The sequence below is a fragment of the Ictalurus punctatus genome, chromosome 20 (assembly GCF_001660625.3).
Source record: "Ictalurus punctatus breed USDA103 chromosome 20, Coco_2.0, whole genome shotgun sequence".
Taxonomy (NCBI): domain Eukaryota; kingdom Metazoa; phylum Chordata; class Actinopteri; order Siluriformes; family Ictaluridae; genus Ictalurus; species Ictalurus punctatus.
Genome location: NC_030435.2, coordinates 7,599,712 through 7,615,226, shown reverse-complemented (window position 1 = coordinate 7,615,226; position 15,515 = coordinate 7,599,712).

Genomic DNA, 15,515 nt, shown 5'->3' with positions numbered 1-15,515 from the left:
CTGCCGGGAGTCCTGCAGAGCCGACTCCAGCCGACACCAGAACCTCAGTATGGACAGCGCTTTGGAGAGTAGTCGGTCACTGTTTATTAGAATAGAAATGAATTTGTGGTCGAGCGAGAGTTTGCGCGAGATTTTTAAACATGTAATTTATTTATTTATTTTTATTTTTACTTATTTAAAAAAAAATGAAAAATGCGCTCAACCTCCAAACACTGGGCACAAGCACAGCACAGGATTTTGATGACACATTGTCCACGGGTTGACATGAAGAAAAGTTAAATATGAGAGAGAGAGAGAGAGAGAGAGAGAGAGAGAGAGAGAGAGAGAGAGAGAGAGACATTTGGAAGCGTCTCTGGTATTCAGTAATTTAACTCTTAGTACAGATTATCCGATATTTTGCACAATCTAAAAATGGCTGGATTACTACCAACACAAATTGGGTAATTAATGGACAGAACTTAACCTAACCCGACAAGATGGGTTGTTCCTTTAACTCAGCATAGTGTTGGCCATTAAGCTCGAATTTAGCTTCGTATTCATCTGATTCATCAGTTCAGTTTGACCTTACCTGTGGATTATTATTATTATTATTATTATTATTATTATATACAGTTATTATTTTCCTTACAGTAATAATTTCGTATGTGATTTGATATCAGTTAACTCATAAATGCAATAAATACAAACAAAATAATCTTTTATTCAGAATAAAAAATAACACTCATTTATATACTTTTATATACTTATATACATTTATATAATTACAAATTATATAAAAATAGAAATATAATATAAAAAAAAAACTGACATACATGTGAACAAGCCTTGGAAAGAATAAAATGTGGAAGGTGGAAGCAGCTATAGCCCAAGTTTCTTTGTCAGTTGTATGCTAATTACTAATCAATATCATGTATCAATAGCATAACTGCGAATAGTTTTTTGTAGCCTAATAAATACATGCACAGTCATGAAAGATGTAAAATATTAAGTAATATTATTTCTACTGAAAACACAAACTTACCTGAGGAATTAAAAGTGGCTTCAGACATAAAAATGAATTGAATTTTTTTTAACATTGTATAACCTACTACTATCACATGAAAGTACAGGGTGTTCCAAAAGTCCCCATACACAGGAGAAATGAAAAAAATTTGCAAAATGTAACTTTACTTACAGTACAAAGCATCCTCTACATGACTGCCATTTCTTTGTAAACACACAGAGTCATCTCTCCCAACTTTGGGTCCCAGTTTGGCAACAGTGTTAGGCATGATGTAAAGTCCATCGCAACCTTGCGACAGCTTCCCGATCCAGCCATGAGAATGATTTCAATAGGTTCTTCTTTTGTCAAAGCCATCCCTAAAGACTATATACATGGAGACTTTTGACACACAATGTATTTTAGGGCATATTTGTAAATGGTCCTAATCTTAATTAAGATAATAAAAATAGTTTTTTTTTTTATAAACTCAGATAAGGTAGATAAGTTTATGAATATTTACTAAATGTAATTCAGAATGAGGAGTTGTGAATACAGCTTGATCTAATCCTGTCAGATTAGCTAATGCTAGTGAACTGGCCAATTTAGTGAAGATTATGAACAATAATTAATGCTTTTAAATACTTTCAGAAATCCTGTCAGCTTAGCTTATGTTAGCTAACAAATGTTATCAGCAGTGAAGATTGTGACTTGGCCTACAACTTAAAAATCCACTCAGAAAACCTGTTAAGCTGGTAATAGGAGGAGCTTCTTCCCACAGGCCATTCAGATCCTCAACCGGGACAACACCAAAAACTAGAGCTTGGACTTGCTTTCACAACTCCCACACCACCTACATTGCTTAATACATTTACTATTCATTCATCTTCATTAACCACTTTGTTCTGTATTTATGTCCTGTATTTATATCCTGTATTTATTAATATTTACCATATATGTGGGACATTTCAAGACAAGTACCTCAGCTTAATGTTGCATACATAATTGCGCATATCTGCACTTTATACCAATAATAGTCAGACAGTTGCTGACACCCATCTTTGTATCCTACATTATATTTTTATACTTTTAAAAATACTTTTTTTTAAAATACTTTTCATTTTTCTAACTGTATACAAGTACATTCTGGTTAATGTAAATTCCAATTTGCATCATGGACAGTCATAAAAAGCATTTCACTGCACATCGTACTGTGTATAGTCGTGTCTGTGCATGAGAAAAATAAAATTTGAATTTGAATAATATCCACTGCCAATGCTGGTCAACTAGCTAAAATGACCTAACTTGTCTAAAGTAACTTAACTAAATTAATTTAGGGTGTATTCATATGTACTGCCTCCATAAACTATTCACCCCAACGATTGTTTCTCTTTTTTTCTGTATTGCAACACTAAATGTAAGCATTTTAGAATGTGATTTTTTTTTTTAAATTATACATTTAAATAAAGTGTTTAGATTTCCTCAGAATTATTTTAAAACTACTCAATTGGTAAGTATTCACCTCCTTAGTGTGAATTGTACCTTTGCAGCAATTACAGGTTTGAGTTGTCTTGAATGTGTCTCTATGAGCTTTGCATATTTTGATTTTGGTGTTATCTTCCATTCCTCCATGCATATTTTCTCCAACTCCCCCAAATTAGATGGAGAATGTTGGTGGACAGCGATTTTCAGGTCATGTCACACACTTTCAGTTGACTTTAAGTCTGTGCTTTGATTGGCCAAAACACAAACCTTCTTTTTTCACCCAAGACATTCCTTTGTAGTTTTTGTGCACTGTGTTTTGGCTCATTGCCCTGTTGGAACATATACATTTTTGCCATAAAGGCACATGTCTGGCTGACTGGAACAGGTGTTCCTCAACAATTTGTTTGTATCTGGCTTGATCTACATTGCCTGTGATGGCAGCAAGCTTTCTAGGTCCTCTTGCTGAAAAGCAACCCTGGAGCATGATGCTACCAACACCATGCTTAATCATAATAACGGTGTTACCTGGGTGTTGGGCTGTACTTGATTTGCTTGAAACATTATGCTTTTGCTTTAGATCAAATGGCTCAACATAAGTTTCATCAGACCACAAAATCTTTTCCAGAAGTTCTCAGATTTTCTATCTTGGCCTTTCACAGAAGTGGCTTCCTTCGGAACTGTGAAGAGCTGATGATATTGTAATCATTAATCAATCATCAATGCACTACCTGTAACCAGGTCATGGGTATAGATAGAGTTATATATAGATCCGGGTGCGGAGTGTGGCGTGCTTGCCCTTGTGCTCCCACTAAGCATCATGGGTAGCTCTGTGGGCTGCCTTTCTTGCCGATGCACTCATTTTGGTTCGATAATGGTCGTGTCTGGGTTGTGCCATATTTTTTCCACTTTGTTATAATGGATTTCACAGTGCTCCTTAGAACTCCTTGGTCTTCACAACAGCGGGACTGATCTGATCTGCCATTTTCACTGTGAGACCTCCCAAGGTCAGAGATATCTATTGTGCATACAATTGGACACAGATGGATTTAAAATTAACACAGGTGTACCTTGTTGAACACATTTAATGTGAGCTCATAAAAATTAAATACTAGTCCTAATTTAGATTGCTAAAAGGAAGAGGGGTGACTACTTATCAATTGTGCATTAAAAAAAAAAAAAAAAAAAAAAAAAATATATATATATATATATATATATATATATATATATATATATATTCCAAGGACATATAAATACTTTTTCTTAAATATATTTTTTTTCTGTAGAAAGTCACTCACAAAATGAGCAGAAACAAAAATCACATACTAATGTACTTAAATTTGATGTTGTAATACAGCAAAAAGAGAAATAATCAAAGGTGGTGGGATACTTTCTGGAGACATTGTATGTCTAAAATATAACTAAGAACCCTAAGAACCCTAATGTTATCTCTCTTATTGTCAAGGGAAAATGAGACTTTTTGCAAGATTGTTAACAATGAAGGAGGACTAATGTAGTGCTGTAATCTAACTCTAACTGAGCAAACAGTTTATAAAGGTACTGCTAAGTTATGGAATGATATTTTGTTGTTGCAATCTAGCTACATAGAAATTATTTTCTAAAGAAAAGTGGGTTTTATATTAAATTCTATTATATTATAAATTCTCTATATATGCCATTTTGCATTTTAGTCATGGTACACTCTAACAAAGCAGGGTTATTTACACAGCCTACATGGGCTAATTGTTAGCCCAGTGTTTGGTTAAATTTTTCTGCTGGAACATGTTAGTAACGCAGCATTTGGGTCAGTTTTGCTACTGCAGCATCACTGGAAAGAACGCAAATTGAGAAACTGAGAATTCTCACCTATCAGGCAAGAGATGACGTATATGACTGAGAGAAAATATTTGAGTATCTTATTTCTCCTTAATTATTGTTTGTGTTTTCAGATTTAACATGTGACATAAGTTTATTTTTCACCTAAAAGTCTGGTTAACTAGTCTTGTTATATGACTCATTACAGCAATGTGCACTGATTTCGTATCTATGTAATGTTAGCTAGCTAACATCTGTCCTCTGATAACCTTGTCTATTACCACCAAAGCTAGCTGTATAGCCAATAAAATGCAAGCTTGCTAATTGGACAACCACAAGCTCATTGCTAAGACAAGAGAGGGGTTTGAGAAGACAACCCTAGCTAATGTAGGTGATGACATGGTTCCTCAAGTCATGACCCAGTTGTATACCTATAGCTAAAGGACAAGTGACACTCCTTTGAAGAGAACATTTAAAACAAGGTACAATGTACCCTGAAAAGTACTGCATTTAAGTCACACTGGAGCACATCTGCAATGTCATCCTGACACGTTTACCCCAGTAGTTTCACTGCACTTCTTATATCTAGACCCCGGCATCATGTCAGTCTTACCATGTCACTGGTGTGAGTCGCACACTGTAATTAAATTGTGGAAATTTTCCCACCACTAGGTAAAACTGCAGAAAACCCGTCATCAGTGGTGAATCGACTACAAGAGGTTACTTAGTGATATATGACTACTTAGTGATATATGTATTTTGTCATTTTCATTAGTTTATTATATATATATATATATATATATATATATATATATATATATATATATATATATATATATATATATATATATACAGTGAGGGAAAAAAGTATTTGATCCCCTGCTGATTTTGTATGTTTGCCCACTGACAAAGAAATGATCAGTCTATAATTTTAATGGTAGATTTATTTGAACACTGAGAGACAGAATAACAACAAAAAAATCCAGAAAAACGCATGTCAAAAATGTTATAAATTGATTTGCATTTTAATGAGGGAAAAAAGTATTTGACCCCCTCTCAATCAGAAAGATTTCTGGCTCCCAGGTGTCTTTTATACAGGTAACGAGCTGAGATTAGGAGCACACTCTTAAAGGGAGTGCTCCTAATATCAGTTTGTTACCTGTATAAAAGACACCTTTCCACAGAAGCAATCAATCAATCAGATTCCAAACTCTCCACCATGGCCAAGACCAAAGAGCTCTCCAAGGATGTCAGGGACAAGACTGTAGACCTACACAAGTCTGGAATGGGCTACAAGACCATTGCCAAGCAGCTTGGTGAGAAGGGGACAACAGTTGGTGCGATTATTCGTAAATGGAAGAAGCACAAAAGAACTGTCAATCTCCCTCGGCCTGGGGCTCCATGCAAGATCTCACCTCGTGGAGTTGCATTGATCATGAGAACAGTGAGGAATCAGCCCAGAACTACACGGGAGGATCTTGTCAATGATCTCAAGGCAGCTGGGACCATAGTCACCAAGAAAACAATTGGTAACACACTACGCCGTGAAGGACTGAAATCCTGCAGCGCGCGCAAGGTCCGCTGCTCAAGAAAGCACATATACATGCCCGTCTGAAGTTTGCCAATGAACATCTGAATGATTCAGAGGACAACCGGGTGAAAGTGTTGAGGTCAGATGAGACCAAAATGGAGCTCTTTGGCATCAACTCAACTCACCGTGTTTGGAGGAGGAGGAATGCTGCCTATGACCCCTGGAACACCATCCCCACCGTCAAACATGGAGGTGGAAACATTATGCTTTGGGGGTTTTTTTCTGCTAAGGGGACAGGACAACTTCACCGCATCAAAGGGACGATGGACGGGGCCATGTACCGTCAAATCTTGGGTGAAAACCTCCTTCCCTCAGACAGGGCATTGAAAAGCACATTAAGGTCCTGGAGTGACCTAGCCAGTCTCCAGACCTTAATCCCATAGAAAATCTGTGGAGAGAGCTGAAGGTTCGAGTTGCCAAACGTCAGCCTCGAAACCTTAATGATTTGGAGAAGATCTGCAAAGAGGAGTGGGACAAAATCCCTCCTGAGATGTGTGCAAACCTGGTGGCCAACTACAAGAATCGTCTGACCTCTGTGACTGCCAACAAGGGTTTTTAAACCAAGTACTAAGTCATGTTTTGCAGAGGGGTCAAATACTTATTTCCCTCATTAAAATGCAAATCAATTTATAACATTTTTGACATGCGTTTTTCTGGATTTTTTTGTTGTTATTCTGTCTCTCACTGTTCAAATAAATCTACCATTAAAATTATAGACTGATCATTTCTTTGTCAGTGGGCAAACGTACAAAATCAGCAGGGGATCAAATACTTTTTTCCCTCACTGTGTGTGTGTGTGTGTGTGTGTGTGTGTAATGTAATATATATTTGTGTTGTTTAGGTGCTAATTCTATATTTATGTAAATGGTTTATACATATACAATATAATTACTGTAATAGAATTTTCATGTGCATAAAATATGCAAGTAATATTACACAGTATTTAAGTGTTTGTATACACACACACACACACACACACACACACAGAGACAGTGTACTGTGCAAAAGCACATGTAAAGAAATGCTGTAGAGCAAAGATGCCTTCAAAAACAAGGAAATTAACAGTTTCTACATTTTAAAAATACTATAAAAAGCAGGAAGCAACAATTTTCTGTCAACAATTTTTGTGTAACATTTAATTTTGTGCTGGAAAACTAATGTTTGGGAATCTAAAATATTTTTTAACTGACTCAATAATGTAGAAGTCATAAAATAAAATCTATCTAACAAAGTGTGTACAAAAAATAGGGTGCCTAAGACTTTTGCACGCGCACACACACACACACACACACACACACACACACACACACACACACAAACGTGTACGAATACATTAAAAAACAGTTATATATATATATATATATAAATATATATATATATATATATATATATATATATATATATATATATATATATATATATATATATATATATTCTTTTAAATTTAACAAATTTATTTTTAAATAAATTAGTAACATTTTACAGAAATAAAAAAAAAATCTAAATGTTGCAGTTTTTTATGGTGGTTTGTAACGTCACTTGTAACAGCCTAATTGTATTCTTTGTTTAAAGCATGCAACTACATACCAGATAAGTAACTAAACTTGAGTTATGTATTTAATTAAGATGTATTTAAATGCCCTATCAAGGTAGTAAATAATCACAAATAGGCTAAACAACCCAGAAATAAAAGTAAAAATGACCTGAGGTTTGGCCATAATTAACCAATTTTTGGGTGGTTAAAATAACCCTGCACACCAGGTTCTACACATAATGCCACAGGGTGTGGTCAAATTAACCTACTGTGTGTTCTGTTAACAACTGAACCGCTAATGCAAATGCTAATCCTTGCTATTCTATACACTTCATAGATCATGGACCGTGGGGGCCAACTGGTCAATATGACCCATTATATAAAGGTGGTTGGGGGTATGTTCACACACTCCCATTTGATCTGTGCCAGGTGCACAAAATTCTCAGACTGTACACCTAATTTATGTCTAAAAACCCCCCCAAATCATAGCAGTCATATGGCCATTTTCCCAACATCAATTCATAAGGCTTATGATGAGATTGCATGCCTGATATAGTTAATCTAAATATTAGTATGCAGTGTGTTGTATGTGCAGTAAATGTCAAATACACAGCTAAGATGAGACGTCCAAAAAACAGGAAAGTTCAACAATGATCAATAACACTTGCTTAGCTAAATTATTCTTAAAACTCACCTTGTAAAACACTTTTCTGTGATCTAAAACTCCCTGCACCAGAAAAACTCGAAACAGTTAAAAAAATGAAGGAAATTATATAGTGTCGAGATCAAAGTTACATCTCATTGCAGCTATGACATTATTCAACTATTTATTAAATGTTTAACGTATACGTAAACGCATCGGAGTGTCAAACAAGAGAACAGGTTAAAAAACAAAGTAGGCTGTGTTACTGGTTTGCAGCTGTAATGAATTCTGAAAAGCAGAAATACTGATCCTCTCGCACTTCCTGCCCACGAACTGAGGCGCGAGGATGTTTATGATTGCTCACGCGGGAGGAATGTGAGGACTAATTCACTGGGTCAGGAAGGGACCTGAGCAACACACACACGCTCACAGACACACTTATTATCTGACTATCCTGTGAAGACCTACCGTTGACATAATGCAGCTACACCTAAATTTTAACTATTACCTTAACAACGAAAAAGGTATCTTTTTTTTAAATATAAAATTTGGACATTTGGTTTGTCCCAACAAGGACAAAACTGTCATATTTTGTGTGGCTGTGGTTCAGGTGGTAGAGCGGGTTGTCCACTAATCGTAGGGTTGGCGGTTCGATTCCCGGCCCACGTGACTCCACATGCTGAAGTGTCCTTGGGCAAGACACTGAACCCCAAGTTGCTCCCGATGGCAAGTTAGGGCCTTGCATGGCAGCTCTGCTACCATTGGTGTGTGAGTGTGTGTGTGTGAATGGGTGAATGAGACACAGTGTTAAGCACTTTGGATAAAAACACTATATAAGTGCAGACCATTTTCCTATAAGATTTTTGAATGAACCTAGCTAAAATACTACACAACCAACATACGTCTCAACCTTCCCATTAGCTCTATTTGTTTGTTTTTTGCGTCATGTTTTTAATTTTAGCATAAAAACATGTTCACATTAGCATTTACAAATTCCGCACATAACCATTATTATATCATTTGCCACCCAGTATAGGTTCAAAACTCAATGTACAGTTGAAACCAAGAGTTTACAGACACTTAGACTAAAGATATTCAATCACAGGTTTTCACATCTCCACACATTTCATGTTACTATACATTTCTTTTACCAAGCCAATTAGGGCACCTACTTTGTTCACATCAGTGGCCTTTTTTAAAACAATCAATTAGAAGACAGACTTATTTCAGAACAAAATACACATTTTTTGGAAGAGTTTTGTTATAAAAGTTTATTTTACGACTTATTATTATTTAAGACTGCATTATTAAATTAATACAAAAGCATTGAATTTTTTCAGACAGTTTTCCAGTAAAAAGTTTAATTGTTACAGAAAAAGATGTCTGTATGTCGGTAAAGAAAGCAACATAACTGACCACTTTTCAAATAACCACTTAAAGAGGTTTTTGGATGCAAAAAAAAAAAAAAAAAAATCAAGTGCAACAGTCTTAAACAGTTGAATTGATTAGCCATATTGATCAGTGCTATGTGTACAGGGAAAAAGGTGAGGTGAGCTGAAGAACACCACCCCAACTGTGAAGCACGGGGGTGGCAGCATCATGTTGCAGAGGTGTTGTAACAAAATGGCTTAAAGACATCAAAGTAAAAGTATTGGCGTGGCCATCACAAAGCCCTGACCTGACTCCTATAGAAAATTTGTGGACTGAACTGGAAAAGTGTGTCTGAGCAAGGAGGCCCACAAAACCTGACTATTCAAACCTGATTCATACTGCACCCTTAAAAAAAGGTACCTTTTAGCATGTAAATGGTTCTTTGGGGCACCTATAAAGAAACATAAAACATAACATAACATATAACAAGTCTGTCTTTAAGAAAAGGTTTAAGTAGAACCTCTTTGGAAATGTAGAACCATTAACACATCCCCCCAAAAAACCCTTTCGAAACCTATTTCCTAAAAAAATTTATACTGTCAGTTTAAGATATTAAATAAATACTAAAATGTTTTTGGAACACTCAAATTCCATTCGGATAATTGAATATCTTGCATTGCAGTGGATCCAAGCATCTGATCTGAGGGGAAGGAGGAAAAGAGAGAGAGATGTGAAGATGTAAAAAGAAGCTGTAGGACCGGAAGAGAAGGATATCCTATAATCCCTGTTGTGGCCAGTTGGACACGGGACTAGTTCCACACACAAATAAACACACACACACGCATACACGTACGTTTGTAATCTTTGTTGGGTATTTGATATGCCTATATGTCTATACCCCTAACCCTAATCTTAATAATACAAAAAAATCATTTTGAATTTGATGTGCTCTTTATAAAGACAAAGATCACCTAACCAACTGTTAGTAGCCAGTAACATGCATAACATACATAACATGTATTTAGGATATATTCTGTCTGCATTTATCATGTCAATCTGTATATAATTAGCATTTACTTAGTAATTACCAGGCACATCTGACTGCACGTCATGTACAGTATGTATATATGTTAATTGCTCTTGCTTTTGTGTGTGTGTGTGTGTGTGTGTGTGTGTGTGTGTGTGTGTGTGTGTGTGTGTGTGTGTGTGTGTGTGTGTATGTGTGTGTGTGTGTGTATGTGTGTGTGCGTGTTGGGGGGACAGGCTGAGGGGGGTGTTTACCTGACCCCCTCATGCCCTGTGGTTGCTAAGTGACAAGAGATCATTCTTAGCACACTATTTGCTCCATGTTACAAAGGCCTAAACCACATGTGGGTGGCAGTGAATTGCGGGAGATCATATCGCATCACGTTGCCATGACAAGTAGAAAGTCAATAATGGCGCGTTGTGCCACACAGCTGTTCCTCTTTCCATTTTTCCTCTTTCTCGTTCTCTTAATCTCTCTCTTCATCTTTCAGTGAACCTTCACTTGTTTTTTCCTTTACATAATTCATGGTTCCTTTCTATGTGCATGCACCACTAATGTGAAAACATTAAGCCTTTAAATGTATTAATTGGGTACTTTAAATATGTCCGAGTGGGATTTCACGCAAGGCAAATGTTTAGGTGGAAGCTATAATAATTGTACAGTAAATTTGTACAGTCAATCTGATGCATAGCAAGTATAAGTGTTTATATCACATGCACCCAACTATACTGTATATATTTGCTTACTATATACAGTGTAATGGCCAACACAGAATGATGGTCAAGAAACAGCATGACAGTTTGTTTTGGGCAGTGATTACACAGTCTTGCTACTATTTTTATTATTTTTTTTACAATCTATAAGTTTCTAGGTAATAGTCCATTCTTTTCTGGAGAACCCCTTTTGTATGAGAATTTTTCTGGGTGTTTTTGTCGAATGACAATTTCTTGATAGTTGGCATTGATACTGATACTGATAATTAGGAATACAATGAGGGTGGGGCATAGTGTTATATAATGTGTGTATACTGTTGTAAAGTTAATTACTGAATAAATTCTGGATTTCAAGAACTGCAAAACAGAAGGCTACACATGTAACCGTGGTCCTATGACTGAGTGGGCCTGGAGTTTTCCTATTTGTTTGAACGCACGTGTTCAGCCTGTAAAAGGCCCACGCTACATCACACTCACCACTGGCCAATGTCAACCTCCTTTCCTTCCATACCGCAAAGCATAGCCTAATCATTGGTGCAAAGCATGAATAGCTGAAGTAAAGGCTTGGCCTCAAAAAAGATTTGATGGTTTTTGGTCTTGATCTTGACTCAGACTCACTTTCATTTGAGTTGATCTTGACTTGGCCTCGAACCCCTTAAGACTTGACTTGATCTTGGCTAGCCTTGGTCTTGGACATGTCTTCAACTTGACAATGGCAACCTTGACCTCAGCCCTAGAATTATCATGTGCACATGCTTAATACAGTAAGTGATTTACATAACTCCCATTCTGAATAGGCTGGGTTTAGTGTCCAGAAATTATGTTTCCATTGTGATCTAAAGTTTCCACTTTTGGAAACTTCTTGGTAATAGTACTCTAGCTGTGGGTAGCTTTGACACCACTGATACTCATGCACTTTGGTAGCCAGACTTAGTTAAAAGCTTTTTGTGTCATATTTTTTGTGAAAAGATGTGCCATCTTTTTTACATTGTTTTCTAATGAGAGTCAATGTTTGGCAATAAAGCACACTGTAGCTTGAGTTTTTGGGTACCTTAATAATAGAATAATAATACATTGTAATAATAAAGCTTTACAGCAACTGCAAAAAACAGTTCCATAACTAATTTGCTTGACATTAATACCCATCAGTAACTGACAGATGCACAAAATGACTCTCAAAACCCAGAAACAAAAAAAATTGTGTGTGTAAAGGTAATGACAGATTAATGGTGCTTCTCTATCAACCAGCATGGCTCGCCAAGTCTACACAACAAACATGAAAAAATGGATTATCCCTGTCTTGGCTGAGTGTATCACCGTTGCTTTATTCTACCAGGGAGCATAAGAGGAGTTTCTCTGGAGGTTATATGGTGATCTCTTGATTGGCATGAGTAGTAAAATACTACTCAAAGATTTAAATAAACAGTTTTGAAATGAAATTCGCCATGATGTTAAAATGCATGTGGATTTTTGAGACACAGTCAGTTTGTTTTAATGACTTCCATTTAATTTCTGTCCAACGTCCTAACCATAGACAAGTGTGCCAATATTTTAATCTTTACAGGTGTTTGACTGTAAGCCTTTACCAGACAGTATTAAATAAACACTTTCTGTAATATTCATAAGAAAGTTAGAGTTGGGGAAACATCAAAATAAGCAACGTTGGGGAACTGGAGGATCGTCTTCATGCTAACCACAAATTCCTGATCATGCAATGGCGAACAGACTGCTGCAAAAATGATCTAAGATCTTTACTTCCTCACAAAATAACGAACAACCATGCCCCAGTGGACCTCAGATGTATGTGTTCACAGCACTGGCTGATTATTTTTATCTGTCACAGGAAGCACTCTTCTAATAATAAACCCACAAGATCAGAGTGATGACAGATCCCAATTAGGCTGAAAAAAATTGGTGGAGAAGGATGACTGGGGCTGAGCTCCAGAGATTATCTGCTTTGTGTAACGAGGATAATACAGGATTTCAAAACGAATCGCACAAAATTTAAACCTCTCTCACACACACACACACACACACACACACACACACACACACACACACACACACACACTGTTCACACCCAAAGCCCACCAACACTGACATAACTGACATATGTCCACCTAAAAATATGTGTCCCACCTGGACCTCAAACAGGCCCTTCCCCACCCTTACACACATACACACACAAAACCCATCAGAGTATCTCAGGGGTCAGCAGAGACATCAGAGAAACTGGATAGCAGACTCCAGCTGGATGAAACAGTTCAACACAGTAGAGAGAGAACATGAGAGAGGATTTCACTGTTTAAATCACTGCTGCCAGTCACTTGTCTCAGTCACAAAAGGATCAATCTACCACGTTGCATTAAAAACAAAAGTAGTGTTTATGTGCAGTCTAGTTATGAGACAAGACAGAAAAAAATAGATCCATGGCTCAAGTCCAGAAGTTTTTTTCACTCCTCTCATTCTCCACTGCTTATTCAGATGTGGGCATGGCTACAGATTTCCCTTAGGCTGTGTGTGTGTGTGTGTGTGTGTGGTGGGGGTGTTTTAGGTGTTTTTACTACAGCTGGCAGAGCTCTGAAACAAGCTTTCATTGATCCATATGCTGGGAAAGAAAATTCAACATATTAAAGCTGGAATATTTGACAGTTAAAAGAACATTAAAAAGATTATTCTAAACAAACATTTACTAATGGAACACAAACACTGGTGTTGATACTGTCAGTGTGTGCTCAAATGTTGTACACATACAATATATATTTAAACACACACACACACACACACACACACACACACACACACACACACACACACACACACACACACACACACACACACACACAGTAGAATACACAAGTGTGTTTGTGTGTGTGTGGGGGGGGATTAAAGATATGTCTCATACACATTTTGTTCAAAGAGTGTATACAGATTCAAGAATCATCTCTAAAATAGTCAAAGAGGATTTTACTGAAGACAAATTGGGGTGTAGCTTCAAAAAAGCTGTTATGATCTGCTAATGAATGTTATGCTACATAAATGCTCTGCATATTTAGTGTGTTCCTAACTGACTGTCAGCTACATGTCAAACTTGCAAGAGTGCAAGATATGCATCCTTTCTTCTGATGTGTGAGTTCAACCTTTTAAGTTATGTATTAAATGTCAATATGTGTGAATGCATGCATATTATGCATATGTGCTTGTGTGTGTGTTTGTGTGTGTGTGTGTGTGTGTGTGTGTGTGTGTGTGTGTGTGTGTGTGTTTTTTGGGGAGAAGGAGTGGCAGAGAGAGGCACCTAAGGTGCTGGTTCAGTACGAGGTTAGAAGCTGCCATGCTGGTATTTGTGAAAGAATCAGGTTCCACAGAGAGAGAAGTGTGTAAGAGTGAAAGGAGTAAGTAGTTCCTGATCACATGCAGAAACAACACATTCAACATAGCTCTGTGTGTTAATGTGTGTTAATGTGTGTGTGTGTGTGTGTGTGTGTGTGTGTGTGTGTGTGTGTGTGTGTGTCTTTTTTGTAAATGTGTGCATGTGACTGTGCTTAATAGGACCATAGCAGCAGGTGTGAGCAATGACAGGCAAGAAATGTCTGGGAGATCTTAGCTTATGGGAGTGAAGTTTTGGCTTTAAAAGCTATTCATTTCTTAGAAGTAACTGGGAAGAAGTCTTTAAAGGGATGCAAGGTACTGCTGGGAGTATTATTTTAAACAGTACCTTTAACAACAGACGTGCAGTTATCTTGGACCATCTTGAATACACAGATATTAACATGGTCTATATAGTGCTTTTTTCCAAAGTGCTTAACACTATGTCGCATTCACACACACACTCACACACCAACGGTAGCAGAGCTGCCATGCAAGGCGCTAACTTGCCATTGGGAGCAACTTGGGGTTCAGTGTCTAGCCCAAGGAGACTGCAGCATGTGGAGTCATGTGGACTGGGAATCGAACCACCAACCCTACGATTAGTGGACAACCCGCTCTACCACCTGAACCACAGCCGCCCGTGGTAACAGCTTAAAGACAAATGGACAGAGAAGTATGCAGATATTTTCCCCACGTCATCTGTTTAGAGTCCATGGCACTAGTTAAATATGGCAAGAGTAAAGCACTAGTACCTAATCAAACATAACCACTTTTATTGTTGTTTTATTTATAGACATAAACAAATTATTAGTGTTAACTGTTTTCACTATTCAGTCATGGTCAATGCTTATCCAGATCTTTCTAAGCAAGGAGTTTTATGTAACATGACCATTGTAAATTCTTTACAAATACCCCTGCTATACACAGTCAATAACTGACATGACTGTTTACATAGCCAGATTACATACTAAGACCTGATGCACGTGAACAC